The sequence below is a fragment of the Giraffa tippelskirchi genome, chromosome 2, assembly GCF_054371585.1.
Source record: "Giraffa tippelskirchi isolate mGirTip1 chromosome 2, T2T-mGirTip1v1.2.pri, whole genome shotgun sequence".
Classification (NCBI taxonomy): domain Eukaryota; kingdom Metazoa; phylum Chordata; class Mammalia; order Artiodactyla; family Giraffidae; genus Giraffa; species Giraffa tippelskirchi.
This window is the reverse complement of record NC_137276.1, coordinates 128,329,227-128,347,717: the sequence shown is the minus strand read 5'-3', so window position 1 is coordinate 128,347,717 and position 18,491 is coordinate 128,329,227. Positions and strand designations below refer to the sequence as shown.

Here is an 18,491-nt window from a genome sequence, read left to right as displayed (position 1 = left end):
ATTGGCAATTAAGTCATGATCCTACCTGAACTGAAATTCAAGATGATTTGCTTCTGTCAACTGGACCTTGTCAAATAGTTTTTAGTGGATCTCTATACATCTTTTTTTTTAAAGTTATTTTTTTATTGAAAGATAATTGCTTTACAGAATTTTGTTGTTTTCTGTCAAACATCAACATGAATCAGCCATAGGTATACATATATTCCCTCCCTTTCGAACTTCCCTCCCATCTACCTTCCCATCCCACCCCTCTAGGTTGATACAGAGCTCCTGTTTGAGTTTCCTGAGCCATACAGCAAATTCTGGTTGGCTATCTATTTTACATATGGTAACATAAGTTTCCATGTTACTCTTTCCATACATCTCACTCTCTCCTCCCCTCTCCCCATGTCCCTAAGTCTATTTTTTATGTCTGTTTCCCCACTGCTGCCCTGTAAATAATTTCTTCAGTACCATTCTTCTAGATTCTGTATATATGTGTTAGTATACGATATTTCTTTCTCTTTCTGACTCACTTCATTCTGTACAATAGGTTCTAGGTTCATCCACCTCATCAGAACTGACTCAAACGTGTTCCTTTTTATGGCTGAGTAATATTCCATTGTGTATATGTACCTCAACTTCTTTATCCATTCATGTGTCGACAGGCATCTAGGTTGCTTCCATGTTCTAGCTATTGTAAATAGTGCTGCAATGAACAATGGGATACATGCGTCTTTTTCAACCCTGGTTTCCTCAGGGTATATGCCTAGAAGTGGGATTGCTGGGTCATATGGTGGTTTTATTTCTAGTTTTCTAAGGAATCTCCATACCCTCTTCCATATTGGCTGTATCAATTTACATTCCCACCAACAGAGCAAGAGTATTCCCTTTTCTCCACACCCTCTCCAGCATTTATTGTTTGTAGACTTTTTGATGATGGCCATTCTGACTGCTTTGAGGTGATATCTCATTGTGGTTTTGATTTGCATTTCTCTAATAATGAGTGATGTTGAGCATCTTTTCATGTGTTTGTTAGCCATCTGTATGTCTTCTTTGTAGAAATGTCTTTTTAGGTCCTTTTCCCACTTTTTGATTGGGTTGTTTGTTTTTCTGGTATTGAGTTGTATGAGCTGCTTGTATATTTTGGAAATTAATCCTTTGTCAGTTGTTTCATTTGCTATTATTTTCTCTCATTCCAAGGTTGTCTTTTCACCTTGCTTATAGTTTCCTTTGCTGTGCAAAAGCTTTTAAGTTTAATCAGGTCCCACTTATTTACTTTGATTTTTATTTCCATTACTCTAGGAGGTGGGTCATAGAGGATCTTGCTTTGATTTATGTCATCGAGTGTTCTGCCTATGTTTTCCTCTAACAGTTCCATACATCTTTTTATTATATATAATCATTAAACATCTTCTATGTCACATCTTACACATAAAGTATATTACTTGATGGAAAATATAAAGTGATTCAGAAATGCTTCTGGAATCTATACACTCAGATAAGTTTATAAAATGACTTAGTTGCTAACAGAAAAAGCAGTTACTGATACTGATCTTAAAGTAGCACAAATTATCAATCCTTAAGTTTAAGAAGTAAAAGAGAATACTCAGAAATGCAATTACTTAGCTACTTTCTCTTAGTTCTCATACAATATAATTTTCACCCTGACTTTCTTTTTTTTCCATAGTAAGTCATAAGTAAATAAATGAAGGAAGGAAGAAGCAAAGGCAGACAGAAATGGTGAGTGAAGCTGATTTATGGTACCAGCCTGGAAAAACAGATTTCACTACCAGTGGGAAGGGTACCAGAATGCTTGTAGAAACAAGCAAAAGGTTCTTTATCTAATGATATCGCCTTCCTCTGGAACTATAATGAGAGAAATCATGAGATATCTTTGCTAATTATATGATTTTATGGCACACTTTTATGAAGGTAAATTCTACTATTTGCTGGCAAGTCTGATAGACCATCTCTTTGGGATTCCATCATTTAGTTAAGATATGCTTTATCAATGTTTTCTCTGTACCTTATTATTCCATTTCTGAAGGCAGACTATTTTACTGATTTTTTTAAATTCCAAAAACAGTACTTGTCTAATGGAGAAAAATAAACAATACAGAAATCTACAAAGTAAAATCTGAAAGTTTCTACCCTTCTTACTCCCATTTCACAATACAGTAACTGGTCCATAGCTTGACTTGAGAGGAGGCAATGTTACACAGCAGGTAAGAACAGACTCTAGAGCCAGATGTTTACCACAATTTTCTGCACTGATGAAAATGTACTACATACCTGTGCTGCCCAGATAAGACAGCTTCTAGCCACATGTGTTTATCACGTACTTGAAATCTGGCTAGTGTGAATGAGAAACTGAATTTTTAATTTCATACTCTTCTAATTAATTTAAATGTAAATGCAAATAGCTACACATTGTCATCCTAGCTCTAGGTCCCTTACCAGCTCTGTGACCTCAGGCAACTAACCTAGCACCTCTATGCCTCAGTTCTCCCTTCTTTGAAATGGGAATAATACTAATATTTACCATGGACTGTAGCCCACCAGGCGCCTCTGTCCATGAGATTCTCCAGGCAAGATACTGGAGTGGGTTGCCGTGCCCTCCTCCAGGGGATCTTCCCAACCCAGGGATTGAACCTAAGTCTCTTGTCTACCTGCATTGGCAGGCAGGTACTGGGAAGCCCCATAAAATGGCAGTAAGGGTTAAATGACACAACACATGGACAGATTCTAGAAGTGCCTGAGACATGGTAAACACTTTGACCCTTTTCTGAGTTCATTATGATATATGTAATTCAAATATATTTAATATGTATACAATAGGTTAATATATGTAATATTTTATTTTTAAATAGAATCATACTACTGACTCATCCTGAAAATTAATATTTTCAGTGAAGACTATCACAGACTCCTCCCAATGACAAATCAGGATCCCAACCTTTACAATAATAAAATGATTAGGTTGTATGAGCAATGGTGGGAGAGCTACTATAGACTATAGCAGAGGGAAGGCTTCTCTGAGGAAGTGAGAACTTTCTTTCACTATCATATCATCTATGGCTCACTACCCACAGAAGAGTCTCACACCCTCCTTAAGTTTTAATGCATCCTGTGGATATATATTGCCCTGAGAGCTGAATACTCCCTCATACTGCCCATCTCGTATCAACTCCACCTCTGTTTCTCTCATTTCCACTAGACAGCCTCACTGAATGCCTAATATTCTCTGCTCCTCCACCCCATCTCCAGTTCATAACTACCCAACCTTATTATAAACAAACCACATTCATGAGCTTCACCTACTCTCAGTATCCATCCCACCTCAACTGTACTGTATCATGAGCCTCATCCCATCGCTGAACCTCTGATCATTCTAAGCTTCCCACTTTCTCTAAAATTCTTCACCAGTTTCTAAGTATCAACTTAACCTAATTTTTCTATCCCCTTCTGATCGATTCCACATCACAGGTAGTGACATTTAAGATGAGGTCCTTTATATAAGTCAGACATGGAAAGACCAGAGAGAGAGAAGTAAGATAGGAAGAGGGAAGAGATACGAGCCAAGTTCAAAGGCTTTGAAAAAGTACTGCATTTGAAGGACTGGAAGAAAGACTATGTGACTAGATCACACTAATAATTACTAGTGAAGCAATTACTCTTTCCATTATTATTGGACTTTAAAGTTGTCTCCAATTTTCCACGATAACATATTAATACAGTGCTGTGACAAACATCCTTCTATACACATCTTTGAGACATGTTAATATTTCTATAAAATATTTTCTAGAAATAGAATGCTAGGTTATTTAAATTGTGATAGGCATTGCTAATGCACTGGTAAAATTACTCACTGAATCTAGGTACAATAATTTTTCCATCTCTGTATGTATGTATGTACAAACACACACATACAATCTATATACAAAACAGTATAACTTGAAGATGAAATTGAGACTCAAGCTAATAATGTCACTATTTCACATAGATAGTATACATTCTATGTTATAGCTAGAAGTCAAGTTAAAAAATTCCATCGTTTTTCTCTTTCCAAATTCTACTATTTTCTAAATTGGGTTACTTATATTGATTAGTCTAAACATTATAAAACAAAGTATAATCAAGTTCTAGTGTGATTTTTAACAAATGAAAAGAATTGATTCAGTTGTGGATATTTCTCACTATTTTATGTAAACTAGCAAATCAATTCTGAGTTAGGCATATTAGAACTATAAAGATTAGAAGTTGGGAATAGACAAAATAATATAATGAGTACAGAGCTGGTACACTGTTGTGGGTAAAAGCATGAGTACCACTGATCTACCATTACCACTTGCTAAAGGTTTGACCTTTATAAACCACAATAAGATAGGGTTAATAATAGTACCTCTTCTATGAGATGAGTGTGTAAATTACATGCATTAATCCAAGTAAAGTGCTCAGTATGATGCCTAGTGTATAGAAAGTACACACTAAATTTTGGCTATTGTTGCTGTTATTTTCTTTGAGCTCTGAAATAAGTTTGCAGCAATAACGTACATGAAAACTACAGCACAAAGTGTAGGTTTCTACTCTCATGCTCTTGTGTCCTTCTGCTATCCTAACAGAGAAGGCGATGGCACCCGCTCCAGTACTCTTGCCTGGAAAACCCCATGGACGGAGGAGCCTGGTAGGCTGCAGTCCATGGGGTCACGAAGAGTCGGACACGACTGAGGGATTTCACTTTCACTTTTCACTTTCATGCACTGGAGAAGGAAATAGCAACCCACTCCAGTGTTCTTGCCTGGAGAATCCTGGGGACGGGGGAGCCTGGTGGGCTGCCGTCTATGGGGTCGCACACAGTCGGCCACGACTTAAGCAACTTAGCAGCAGCAGCAGCAGATATCCTAAACTCAATTTTCCCATCCTAGTCATACCTTGCACTGCGGGTTTGCCAGAAGGAGTTTTTGGCTTCATGTTTGTTACTATTGCACGTGTGCAGCTAAGAGAATTGTCAGTTCTTTGCTGGAGATACATATTCTATAAACTTGTCCTACAATACCATAATATTTAGTTAGGGTTGATGTCAGAGCAAAGCAGTGCTTACTACTTAAGACACAAACCTGAAAATATTACAGTGTGAATATGTCTCAGACATCTGGCAATTCCAATAGCTCACTGGAGACCACTCATTGAAAGGAATGTTCTTTCCCTTAGAATGAACAAGTGTCAGATGCTTATTTCCCTGACTCACAGAAATAAAAAAACTTGAACTTAAAAACAAGAAAAAAATCACCCTCTCCCCCAAGATGCAGTTTTACAATTAGCATTTCTATTAATTGTTTATAATGTAGAATTGGCATTTCCATGTCAGACTTGGGTAAAATATTAAATATTTTAAACTATTACCGTAGCATAAAATTAAGTATTTTATATGGACATGGATGGTAGCTCAGATGGTAAAAAATTTGCCTGCAATGCAGGAGACTTGGGTTCAATCGCTGGGTCAGGAAGATCCCCTGGAGATGGGAATGGCCACCCATTCCAGTATTCTTGCCTGTAGAATTCCATGGGCAGAGGAGCCTGGTGGGCTATAGTCCACACTGTTGCAAAGAGTCGGATACGACTGAGTAACTAACATTTTCACTAACTAAATGGACAAAGAACTCATAATATTAGGAATAAAGTAATAAGAAGTTAGTGCTTCTAATTTCTACTTCTGTTGATAAGCTTAATAGTGCTTCACAAAGAGTCATGGTACCCATAGTAAAACATAATGGTTAACTCTTGCTCCTTAGACGAAAAGCTATGACCAACCTAGACAGCATATTAAAAAGCAGAGATGTTACTTTGCTGACAAAGGTCCGTCTAGTCAAAGCTATGGTTTTTCCAGTAGTCATGTATGGATGTGAGAGATGGACTATAAAGAAGGCTGAGTTCCAAAGAATTGATGCTTTTGAACTGTGGTGTTGGAGAAGACTCTTGCAAGTCCCTTGGACTGCAAGGAGATTAAACCAGTCAATCCTAAAGGAGATCAGTCCTGAATATTCATTGGTAGGACTGATGCTGAAGCTGAAGCTCCAATACTTTGGCCACCTGATGCGAAGAACTGACTCATTGGAAAAGACCCTGATGCTGGGAAAGATTGAAGGCGGGAGGAGAAGGGGACGACAGAGGATGAGATGGCTGGATGGCATCATCAACTCAATGGACATAAGTTTGAGTAAACTCCAGCAGTTGGCGATGGACAGGGAGGCCTGGCATGCTGCAGTCCATGGGGTCACAGAGTCGGACATGACTGAACCGACTGAATTCTAATAAATAACTGCTCAGAGTATATAGAATAAGATCCAGCTGGACCAAAATTTTCCTTTTAATTGCAGCTGTAAAGGTTTTTCTTTTTAAATAGTGAATAGAAGCAATGACTGATATCAGACCCACTATATATAAATTTGTAGAATACGGTATATAGGTATTCAGAGTACATTTTAATTAGTTTTTATTCTAGAAGGTGAGCTTAGTTACTCTCCATGCAGCTTTTTGCCATCTTCAACCTAAGGGAACCTTTCACAGTATTGTTTGCTTCAGTTAAAAGAATTAGTAGATATTACTTTACTAAGGAAACTTCAAGGTTCTCTATATGAGCAAATCAGAAAGCAGCACTTCTTTCAGAATTCTGGCGTGTAAGGCTTATTTCTAAGTATACTTCATATTATAAATGATTCCTAATTCACATCTTGTTTATAATTCTATGGATTTGTCTTCAGTGATCTGCTAAAACTATCTAAAACTAGTATCTTTGAAATGTCAAAGCTTCATTTTGACTCATTTTACCTGCAAAATATCTTTTATTTAAGCCAAAGTGCCACTCTTCTTATTTTTCTTGCTTCTTCCTGGCTGTGGATTAGGCCTGGGCACATGCAGATTTCCTATGCTGACACCTATTCCCTTACTGGTCCCAGAGTGACCCAATTTTAAGTTTTCATTTGTCAGTTATAAAATCCCTGAGATCCTAGAGACAGCACTTTGCAAGGGAAGACTTAATTTCAGCTAGCAGAAAATATATAAACAAAAGGGAGCCAAGTACTTCAAGAAAAAGGTTCTTATTCTTCTTCACATTTTCAATTTTAGTACAAGTTGGAGTATAGAAAGTCTAGGATATCTTTTATTTCTCCTGGCATTTTGTAGATATTTTCTGCATGATACGTTCAATTCCTCATGAAGAATGCTCCCCTGTTACAAGCTCTGAGGTGAGAAAAAACACAAGGCCAGAAGGAGATAAGACATGTTTCTTCTATGTCAATTTCATGAACCCCAATTATAACTCATTATATTTAATTAACTTGGGCTCCAAAAATCGCTGCAGAAGGTGACTGTAGGCATGAAATTAAAAGATGAATACTCTTTGGAAGTAAAGCTATGACAAACCTAGGCAGCATATTAAAAAACAGAGACATTACTGCTGACAAAGGTCCATATAGCCAAAATTATGTTTTTTCCAGTAGTCACACACAGATGTGAGAGTTGGAGCATAAAGAAGGCTGAGTGCCAAAGAATTGATGCTTTCAAACTGTCATGCTGGAGAAAACTCTTGGGAGTCCCTTCGACAGCAAAGTGATCAAACCAGTCAATATTAAAGGAAATCGACCCTGAGTATTCATTGGAAGGACTGATGCTGAAGCTCCAATACTCTGGCCACCTGATGCAAACAGCCAACTCATTGGAAAAGACCCTGATACTGGGAAAGATTGAGGGCAAGAGGAGAAGGGGGTGACAGAGGATCAGTTGGCTGGATGGCATACCCACTCAGTGGACATGAGTGTGAGCAAGCTCTGGGAGATAGTAAAGGACAGAGAAGCCTGGTGGCTGCAGTTCATGGGGTTACAGAGTTGGATGTGACTTAGCACCTAAACAACAACAAACAACAACATAATGCCAAACTACTAAAAAGGTAGGTGGAACAGAATTAAAGGAATAATTGCTTAAAATGTACAAAAGAACAAAAAAATTAAAAAAGATATAGCCCTTCTTAAGGATAGAGAGACGGGAATAGAGAATAAAGAACAATTCTAAAAAATAAATACAGCACTGATATTATCACAGAGTATATTATAAACTCATAACATAATAATTTTATTATTTCTTAATAATTATTTCTGTCTCTTTTGTAATAATAACAACCCTTTACATTTAACTTTCATGTAGCTATACAGAGGAGGTATGCAACTGTAATTTGCAATTCAAAGATAGATTTCTATTATTACACACAAAAAATTTACCAATTTTGAAGAATTATTTGATATATTTAATACTGCAAGCAAATGAAAAAGAATGAGTCATTTATTAAGTATTCCTGAATATTCAGTAGCCTGTGTTTATTTTTAAGACCGCAGTGTTGTACAGGCATCAAAATTACAATGGACACAAATCCACTCATCAATAAATTTCACTTGCAGGAAAAACATTTTAATAAATTAAAATTAGAATTTTTTTTTGATGAATACTACTCATGACTGACTTTTAATGACCCTCTCTATCTCTCAGTTTCCTTACTTGTACTCTGGGCACAATAATATTGTTCTATTTACTTCACAAGATTATTGCAAGATAAATTATACATTAGTTGTTAGTACAATGTATAGCAAATTTTAAGTGCTCAATAAAATAGCTACTACAAAAAGGCATACTTGTTAATACTATCATTACACTTAGGTTATATATTATAAATTTGACATTGTTTTGGCTTGCTTTTATAAGACTTTTTTATTGCTATATGAAATGTCACATATACACTGCCTCAACACGGACACTTGCTGTTACTCCAACTTTCTTGGTTGTCCTACTTCTCCCATTTGGACAAGGCTCAGGCTGGTCCAAGACCACCAGCATGGACTAAACTGTGCTTGGTAAACCTGGCTCTGGCCAGGGTTCCACTTTACTGGACTCACTTTTATAGCTTTGCATTTACTATGCTTCCATGAAAGGTATCTAGTATAGTATTCTACTATTGGCCCCATTAATCATCTGGCCCTGGGCAGATTAAGGACACTTAATTTGGCCTGCCCAACACTCTCAACTATCACATCACGGAAGGTTTCAAAGATAGGGAAATCTCTCTGCTTCTGCATGGGCCCTGAAATTATCACCCAATAGTCACTTCTCTGAGTTAAGACATAGCAAGACTACTATTCAAATTTGTTATCTGAAGAAATTTTGCCTGAGTGTATTTAGTCAGATCAGATCACGATTTTTTCCCATAAGGAAACAAATGAAGGTCTAGAACTGTGTGGTTCACAGTGGGTGCAGTTACTGTCCCTATACACCACTTTGGAAATTTGTGACGATGTTTTTATTTACTTTCTATTTTTTTCCAGCACTGAATGAGCACCAAGTTTCATTTAAATTTCACCATTATTTTCTTCTGAGGTGTGGGGTCAACTCCAGGTATCAGTAAACTAGAATCAGTGCCTGATTCAGTATCTAGTTATTTGAAATTAAGACTCCTGAAACTTCCTGTTATAGCCACTACAAGCAAACACCAAACACAAGGGGGTGAAAATCAGATGGTGGGATGAAGAAAATGATTCCTTAGTCCTTCTGGGCTTTGCAAAGGAGGATCAAGTCAGCAATTTCCAAATAACCCTGGGGATACAGAATGTATGGTTCAGCACAACTCTTCCTCTTTCAAGGGCCACTTCCTTAAGTGCCTTAATCTACACTGCAGGGATATGCTGCAGATTTTCAATTTCTTCTTTGTACTCTCCCTTCAGGTGTAAAATAGCAGCCTGGTCTTCTGCTTAAAGTACTTCAATCCCAGTTTTTCTTCTGTGTCTTGTTTTTGAGAGTGGCCAGACTGCTTGGAGTTGGCCAAGAGTTCTATCATCCTGCTCAGTGAGGTTGTGGTCAGGCTTCTTCCTGAACAGCATCTTGCATATGCTCATTTTCCACGTTTTCAAAATGGAGTTATGAGGTCAAATCAAAGACAAAGCCAGAGACTTCCTTAGGCATCTCCTTTGATTTCAGTTTTGTGACACTTTCTTTGCCTTCTTGGTGTGGCCTCTGATGATGTTCAAATGGCATTAAGTAGGCACAGGTTAAGGATTCTAGAGTTCCTACACTGCTCTAGAAGGAATTATCTCACGTCCCACATGACTTTTGAATGCCCTATCAGACATATATGTAGGTGAACTTCTTTTTTTAAAAAAATTATTTGAACTTGGATCTAATCATATATAAGCAAAAAGTTGGATTTGTTTGACATGGTTTAACTCATGCTGAATTTTCCATGATGCAACTATTGAGGAGATTGAAAGAATATTATGCTTTTCTTTGTTCAAAACTTTACTGAATACCATTGTACACCATTTCAGATTACTTGCCAAGGGAAGTGTCACATATGGGAGGAGTTGCCATGATATAATATGTATATTAAACTGCATTTGTAGGCATGCCATTTCTTTATGTGTGACTGTGTACATACATAATATGTGTGTATATATACTGTACATCCATATGTATGAACATGTGCAACCTATTTTAAAATATCAAATACAAAGAAAAAGCTTTCAATATTTAGTTGAATATTTGAAAGTGGGTTTTATAGTTTTGTCCACAATCAAACAGTTATCAGTTTACTTTTATGCTCCAAACATTTTTTTCTAATGGAGCAATCAGACTGTTAAATTAAAACATTACAAAGACATACTAATATTTCACACTAATGTTCACCTGAACACTCTGCTCTTCCATTTCCCCATGTTTTTAATTTCTAATCTCATTAAAATTATTAAAAACAAACTTATCTATTATAAGCACTTGTTATAAATGACTTCTTTATGTGTTCTATCATAGTTGTACCCAAGTTGTAAACAAATTGAAATACTACATTTTAAATTAGTTTCCTTTTATGTCTCCCTTATATTAGTGAGGAAATTATATTGATTTTTAAGAATTGTGTGTGAAGGTAAGTTCTATTCTCTATAAACTTTAATTCAGGGAAGAAACGGGGGTACTACCGAATATTTGTCATAAAAGAGACCAGTACATCTTACAGAGTTGAGAACCATGGACATTGAAAGGAGTTATACTAACCTCCTTTCCCATTCTTAAGTTAATAATCACTCAGCACATTAAGTCTTTGTTCACTGTAGGAAATAAATAAAAGCCTGGGCTTCTAACTGTGTAACACTGGCAAAGTTATTTATTTCTCTGGGCCACTGTTTCCTCATCTGTAAAATGGGGATAATAATATCCATTCATAGGTTGATTTCAAGGTTAAATGAATATATATATATATAATATCTATAAGAGTGCTTTGCACATAATAACTGTTCAACAAGGATTAGGTATTATTTTTGTTGTTATATTCTAGACCTAGAATGTTCCTTTTTTGCTTTCTTAATAAAAATAAAACACTAGAATGAAGACACTGATCAGTGGGGAAAGATGTAGGAAATGCAGAGATGGCTTCTTTTCCTAAAGAAGTGAGAACTTTAGAAAAACATACAATTGGTAGAAGAGTGATACACATTTCTGATCAATATGGAAATCTGTACTGGATGAAATGTTTAGGAAATTATGGGGGGGGACACATTATCCTTTAATACCAATATATCAGTACTTGGATTTATTCTTCTCTGAGTTCCCCAGTTACAACTTATCATTCTTAATATAACCCTTTGTCCTTACACATAATTTGTACTATAACTCTGGCTTGTAAAATAGTTTCATCTATATCTGTTCCTTCAATTTGGCTATAAACTTCAAGGGTAAGAATCATATTGAAGACAAATTTTGTTTCCCATAATGCCTGGCAAATTGTCAAAATATATCTACATGTATTACTGGGTTGTATGTATATTGCTGCTTTTAATCAATGAGACTTTGACAAGTCTGCTAACTTCTCTAAGTTTCATTTCCTCATGTTTAAAAATGGGAATATTAACATTTGAACTCCTATTTCCTTCCTTCTACGTTTTTTTTTTTTTTTTTTTTCCGGCAGTATGGTGCGGCTTGCAGGATCTTAGTTCCTGACCAGGGACAGAACCCAGGTCCTGGCATTGAATGCCGTAATCCTAACCCATTAGGCCACCACGGAACTTCTTGTGCACTCCTTATTTCTTAATAGTACAGGAGAAACATGAAACAATATAAGGAATGATGTTTTGCAAACTTAACAGAATTCATAAATGTAGAGTGGCAGTACAGCTAACATATTGATGATTATTTTTCCACAAATATGTTACACTTATTACATTGTTTAAAGTGATTTCATCTTGTCCAGAAATAATTTTTTAAAATAAAACTATTTCCAATTTTAATGAAAACCAAAGAGAAAATGAATATATGCAAAAGTATTATTTTATAGTAATGTTTAATAAAATGTATCTATTTGAATAAGTAAAGGAACCTCCTTAGCAGTCAGCTAATGTCTGACAAAGTTTAACAAACTGGAATACTATGCTAGTTATTTTTTCACTGAATGACTTCATACTTATTTGGTACTTCAAGCACATTAAACAAAGTTTCTTATCCTGCCAACATGATAGATTATACTGCTGGGCATCCTTTTTTTAATCATCATGGCTGTTTTCAATGTGTGAGTGTGTGTGTGTGTACCTGTGTGTATTAGTACCTTTGAGATTTCTTAAGAACCTTCAGTGATGACATACAGTCATCTGATTTTGAGAAAGCTCACTTCACAAATTAGCCAATGTATCAAAGACAAGATTTTTTTAAAAATATACTTTTTTAAGATGCAAAAGGAAAGAATGTTCCTTGGCCCTCCAATTAAATCCTTATCGGTACCTTGGTCACATGCTAAAAGGCTTTCTTGACATTTCAAATGGAATTAGAATATATGCAATTCATATATTTATAAATTTGTTCTATAATTGAAAACAGTTTTCCCCCTCATTTCATAATAGCTTAAATGATTAACAAAGATATTAAGGCATCCTATCCAGTGACAAACTATGGAATTTTAAATGCAAACACTATAGATAAATGTGGTATAGATGATTCATTTTTATAAGCTGTAGTTGGCTTAAAATACATGTGTATTTTTGATAAGCCAAAGGAGCTAGCTACCTTAAGACTATTATCACTATTGTTTGATCTGTGGGCTGTTTTCTATTTCTTACCAAGCAAACAGTATTAACTTGATCATGAAAATGGAAAGTGTCAGTTGCTCAGTTGTGTCCCACTCTTTGCAACCCCATGGACTGTAGCCCACAAGGCTCCTCTGTACATGGGATTCTCCAGGCCAGAATACGGGAGTGAGTTGCCATTCTCTTCTTCAGGGGATCTTCCCCACCCAGGGATCAAACCCAGGTCTCCTGCATTGCAGGCATATTCTTTACCATCTGAGCCACCAGGGAAGCCCAACTTGATTATATAGGTCCTTTTAAAGTTTCTAAATCGCTTGATCTGTATTCCCGGTCAAAAGCTGGAATGGCCCAGAACCCAATGTCATAGAACAGACCCAAATGGAGGTGGGAATCTTCTCTAACTAGACAGTTTTATAACTGAATGTGATTAAATAGTGTTAATTACCTATAGTACTCAGATAATGAGACAGGTGAAGTAAAGTGAAGTTGCTCAGTCGTGTCCGACTCTTTGCGATCCCATGGACTGTAGCCTACCAGGCTCCTCCATCCATGGGATTTTCCAGGCAATGGTACTGGAGTGGGTTGCCATTTCCTTCTCCAATGAGACAGGTATATCAGAAATAATCCTGATACTTTTAATGAGACATACAAAGAAGTAGATATTTTCCTAATTGGATTTGGATTATAATTCAGTTGATATATTATAGGTTATCCTTAACAGTTAATCTTAGAAATTACAGAAATAATACACAAGAAAATTTTGGTTACTTCTAAAAATCGTTTATAAATATGTATAATAATAGTATATATATAACAATCACAGTTCACTTTATGTGCTCCAAAAGAAATACTGAACTGGGGTGAAATACAGAAAGTTAAAAGAAAAATGAACCCACCTTTTCGTTTTCAAAGACTTCTGTTATTCAACCAATTTAATCTCAGTATAATCTTAGATATGAAATTCCCACATTATTTCTTTTTCTGACACCATTTTTGGAGAGAGCACTGTAATTTATGATTTTATCTTATCCCAATGCTATAAATATGACAATAGATTCTTTCAGTCTACCTTGCAGCCACGACTTATTGTTTCTGCATACTTTCTCAATGTTGGTGTGAAACTAAACCAAACACTATTTTTTTTTAATGGAAAAGTCACTTACAAATGTAATTTCATATGTGAGTTTGAGTTAATTGTATATTCATATAAACCAAGAAATAACATGTACATTACATGTTTTTTTCATCAAATGAAATACTTCCTAGCTCACTACTACTTGTTCAAAACATTCATTTTATTTTCATGTATTACTATTGGCAATAAATTCATTCCTTTTTGTGACCTCTTTATGATAGGTAAATAAAAACTATCTTTTTTTGTGTGTTTGGGTGTGTATGGTCTTTGGATAGCTACATAAAAATGATCAAACAGGAAACTTAAGAAAAGGTAATTTCCAAATAAGTGACTATCTCAGATTTTTTATATCATAAATATACACATATTGCAAATACTCAGACAAAAGGAAGTATTCTTTCACAGTAGGATGGGGGTGCCCAATCAGTGGGAAGAGGAAATATCTCTTCGTTTCTCCTTTTTAATCCTACATTATACAGATAAAGAAAGAAAGGTCTGGGCTAATTAAATGACTAGGCTATAACAACAATGAATATTTAGAAGAACTGGGTTATTTTCTTTCAGGAAAAAATGTAGATTTGTAATCCAAATCCCAATTTCTATAATATTTCTATAGTTAAGGAAAGAAAAAGTTTGTGATGGATAACTCCCCAGTTATAAAATGTTGTGATGATAGTCCATCCACTAAAAAATTATTTACTTAGTTACTTCTTTTAAGACTAGAACACTGAGAAATTAATGAGAGCAGAACAAGAAAGTCACTCAAATAACCACAGTATTTTTCTAATTTGTAAATGAACTTAAAATGTCTTTATGTTCTGTTTTCAGATAAGAAGTCTCAAGACCATTTTAATAGGTAGATATTTATAACAACGCAAAATTGATGTCCTATGAATTAAGTGCACAATTCCTATTCCTTTCCCATAAAACAAATGGAAAGGACATACAAGGGATTCACCCTGCCACTACTGCCAACAAGACTCAATAACATACTCAACATAAACCTATCTCTTCTGTCTTATTGATTTTTAAAATCACACTCAGCCTACACATTCAGTTTTTTCTTTAGAAGATGTCAACATACACACCTGATAAAATATACTAACAAGCACTTTGTAGTCTATAAACATGACCTATGTATAAATATTTGTATAGTGACTACAATCCCAGTTTTCAGTAATTTAATTTTTCTGTAATATTTCTAAGTATTAAAACATTTCTACTTTTCTTGGTATTATAGTTTTCCCACTATTTTAAAAAATCTGAAATGTGGTTAAAGTTTTGAGATATTTTCAGAAAGTCATGTTTTCCACTGAAATCCAACAACAAAAAGTAATTTGGCCACAACTGAAACTCCTTTCTCTCATCTTAAAATCCTTTTAAGGTATTATTAATTTAAGTTTCAGTTCCCAGTTATTAGGTTATTGTGTTACTAGTGAGGTAGAGTATGGCTCCTCCAGAGCCAGTGGGCTCCCCTTTATTTCCAGAGGCTTCTGAAAATGTCATCTTGGAATTGAAGGGGTGACTTGGGCTTCTTAGGAAAAATGGTAATAAGAGATGTGTTGGGGGTGTCTCAGTAAGCTTGAGCTGTCATAACAACACACCACAGACTGGGTGGCTTAAATAAGAAGTTACTTTCTCAGAGTTATGGAGATCAGAAGTCCAAGATCAAGGTGCCAGGATGTTTTGGTTTCTGATGTGAGCTCTCTTCCTGCCTTTCAGATAGCCATCTTCTCACTTTGTCCTCACATGGGGGGCTGGGGTTGGGTGTCAGAGAAGAGCAAGTTCTCTGGTATCTCTTCTTGTAAGAGCACTAATCCCATCATGAGGGTCCCAACCTTATTACCTCATCTAAACCTAATTATCTCCCAAAGATCCTGCCTCCAAATACCATTGCTTTGGGGGTTAAGATTTTACTGTATGAATTGAGGGAGACAAATTCAGTCCAGAACAAAGGGCTGAAGAGAGACAAGCACAGGCTGTAGGCCTGATTCTAGCCCTTCCCCGGATCCTGTCTATTTTTCTTCCTCCAGAGCTAGATTTCCACAGTATCCCTCCCTTTCTGGGTCAAATCCACTTTCTTAGGGTCTGGGTCAAATACACTTTCTTAGGGTTTACCCTTCCTTCCAGATATTTTATTTTAACCTCCTTACATTTTATTTTAACCAGGACATCCTCCCTCAATTATTCCACAGGGAAGAGACAAACTAGAAAAACCAAGAAATGTCATTCAACCAGCCCTGGTCTTTCCTCAGGTGAAATGCATCTGAAGACAAATTAGAAATGACAATATTTCACTTGAAGAAGAAATATCACTATTAAAACTGGTATTCCAGAACTGTACAATATAGCAATGCATGTACTGTTAATGTCATCCTGCTCTACTACTCAACTACCATCTTTGTGCTACATTATTAACTATAGACACAAAGTAGGCATTAAACAAGTGTTAGCTCATGCTCCTCTCTCTTTCCCTCCATTATATCCTGTGTCATTCCTTCATCCTACTTTGTCAAAGAGGTTCTTTGGAGATGCTTTCTGTGGAGCCAGAATCTTGGTAGTATTAAGTACGTATCTATTGTTATTAATTCCTCTATATCTAGAAAACAGTATTAGCTCTGCAATACATCCCAAACTAAACAGAAGTCAATTTTCATGCATGTACTTAAAAATATATATCTATACCTCCTAAGAGGTGAGTTTAAAAACTTGATAAGAATAAATAGGCTTTGAACAGAATATGGCAAATGAGATGGGATGTCAGTGCCATGATTATACTGTATTATATAAGATTCCATCTTAGTAAGCCTGAATGAAAGAAAAAAAATATTCAAGCAACAAAGGTTTACTGTATAGCACAGGGAACTACAGTCAATATCTTGTAAAAATGTATAATGGAAAATAATTTCAAAAATAATATATGTGTGTATGTATAACTGAGTCACCTTGCTATGCACCTAAGTAAAACCTTGTAAGTCAGCTATACATCAATAAAATATATATATTAAGAAAAAAACTTCTGTTACTTGTTAAAGAAATAAGCTGCCATGATGCAAGAATCATGTGGCAAAGAACTGTGGGTTATACCCATTTGCTGAGGGCAGCCCCCAGCTGAGATTCAGCAAGAAAATGGGGACCTTAATTATGCAGCTGCAAGAACATTAATTCTGCCAACAATCTGAATGAGCACGGAAGCAAATTCTTTTTCACTCCAGCCTCCAGATGGGGATGCAACCTGGTCAACACCCTGATTTGCAGCTTTGTGAGATGAAACAGAAGATCTAGCTAAACCCTGCACAAACTTCTTACCTGTGGGAAATGTGAGATACAAAGTGTGTGCTGATTAAAACTACAGAATTTAACACACTACTGTCTCTCTAGATATGATAATTTATAAGTATGGGCTTATATGAGCTTCAGTGGGCTCACAGATGTTTACCTGGTCCACCTTCACAACAGTGGTGCCTCTTTGCAACTACAAACCAGGAAAGAAAGATAGCACTAAGTCGTGTCCAACACTTGCGATCCCATGAACTGTAGCCCGCCAGGCTCCTTTGTCCATGGGATTCTCCAGGCAAGAATACTGGAGTGGGTTGCCATTTCCTTCTCCAGGGAAACTTCCGACCCAGGAACTGAATCCAGAACCTATGCCTAATACTCACCCAACTAAGAATCTAACCCTAAGAAAATAAGGCCGAGAAAAACCAAGAGTTCCCTGTTTTATATGCCAAAACTCACATGCTAGTTTCCTGCAGGCAGCAGAGAACTTTGGTATGGATAACTAACACCAGAGCTACCTACATTCTTCAGAGGATATCCTATTCGCTACCTGTTTTAGACACCATTGTAAGATACAGCCAGAGAAAACCAAAATCCTTCCATGGGATCCCATGGAGCAGGGGTCCCCAGCCTCTGGGATCTGATCTAATACCTGATGATCCGAAGTGGAGCTGATGCAATAGCAACAGAAATGAAGTGCACAATAAATGTAATGCACTTGAATCATCCTGAAACCATCCCCGCTCCCCTCCCACCCCCATCCATGGAAAAACTGCCTTCTAGGAAACCGGTCCCTGGTGCCAAAATGTTGGGGACCCTGGCACAGAGCATGAAGAGAAGAGAAGCAATGGTGCTATCTCCAGAAAGCATTTGCAGCCCTGTCAAGTTAGGTATTGGAGAAGGCAATGGCACCCCACTCCAGTACTCTTGCCTGGAAAATCCCATGGACAGAGGAGCCTGGTAGGCTGCAGTCCATGGGGTCACTAAGAGTC

At 36.4% G+C, this 18,491-nt stretch overlaps 1 protein-coding gene and 1 long non-coding RNA gene across 3 annotated transcripts in view; both read right to left on the bottom strand.

Moving 5' to 3' along the window:
- The window catches only part of RSRC1 (arginine and serine rich coiled-coil 1), a 427,216-nt gene that overhangs the window by 137,466 nt on the left and 271,259 nt on the right, over window positions 1-18,491 (bottom strand). The window lies entirely within an intron of this gene.
- LOC145538506 (uncharacterized) lies at window positions 102-6,252 on the bottom strand. The gene is made up of 2 exons (XR_014076955.1): window positions 5,581-6,252; window positions 102-2,550 (listed from the first exon to the last, which is right to left on the bottom strand). It is a non-coding gene; the product is annotated as an uncharacterized LOC145538506 (long non-coding RNA).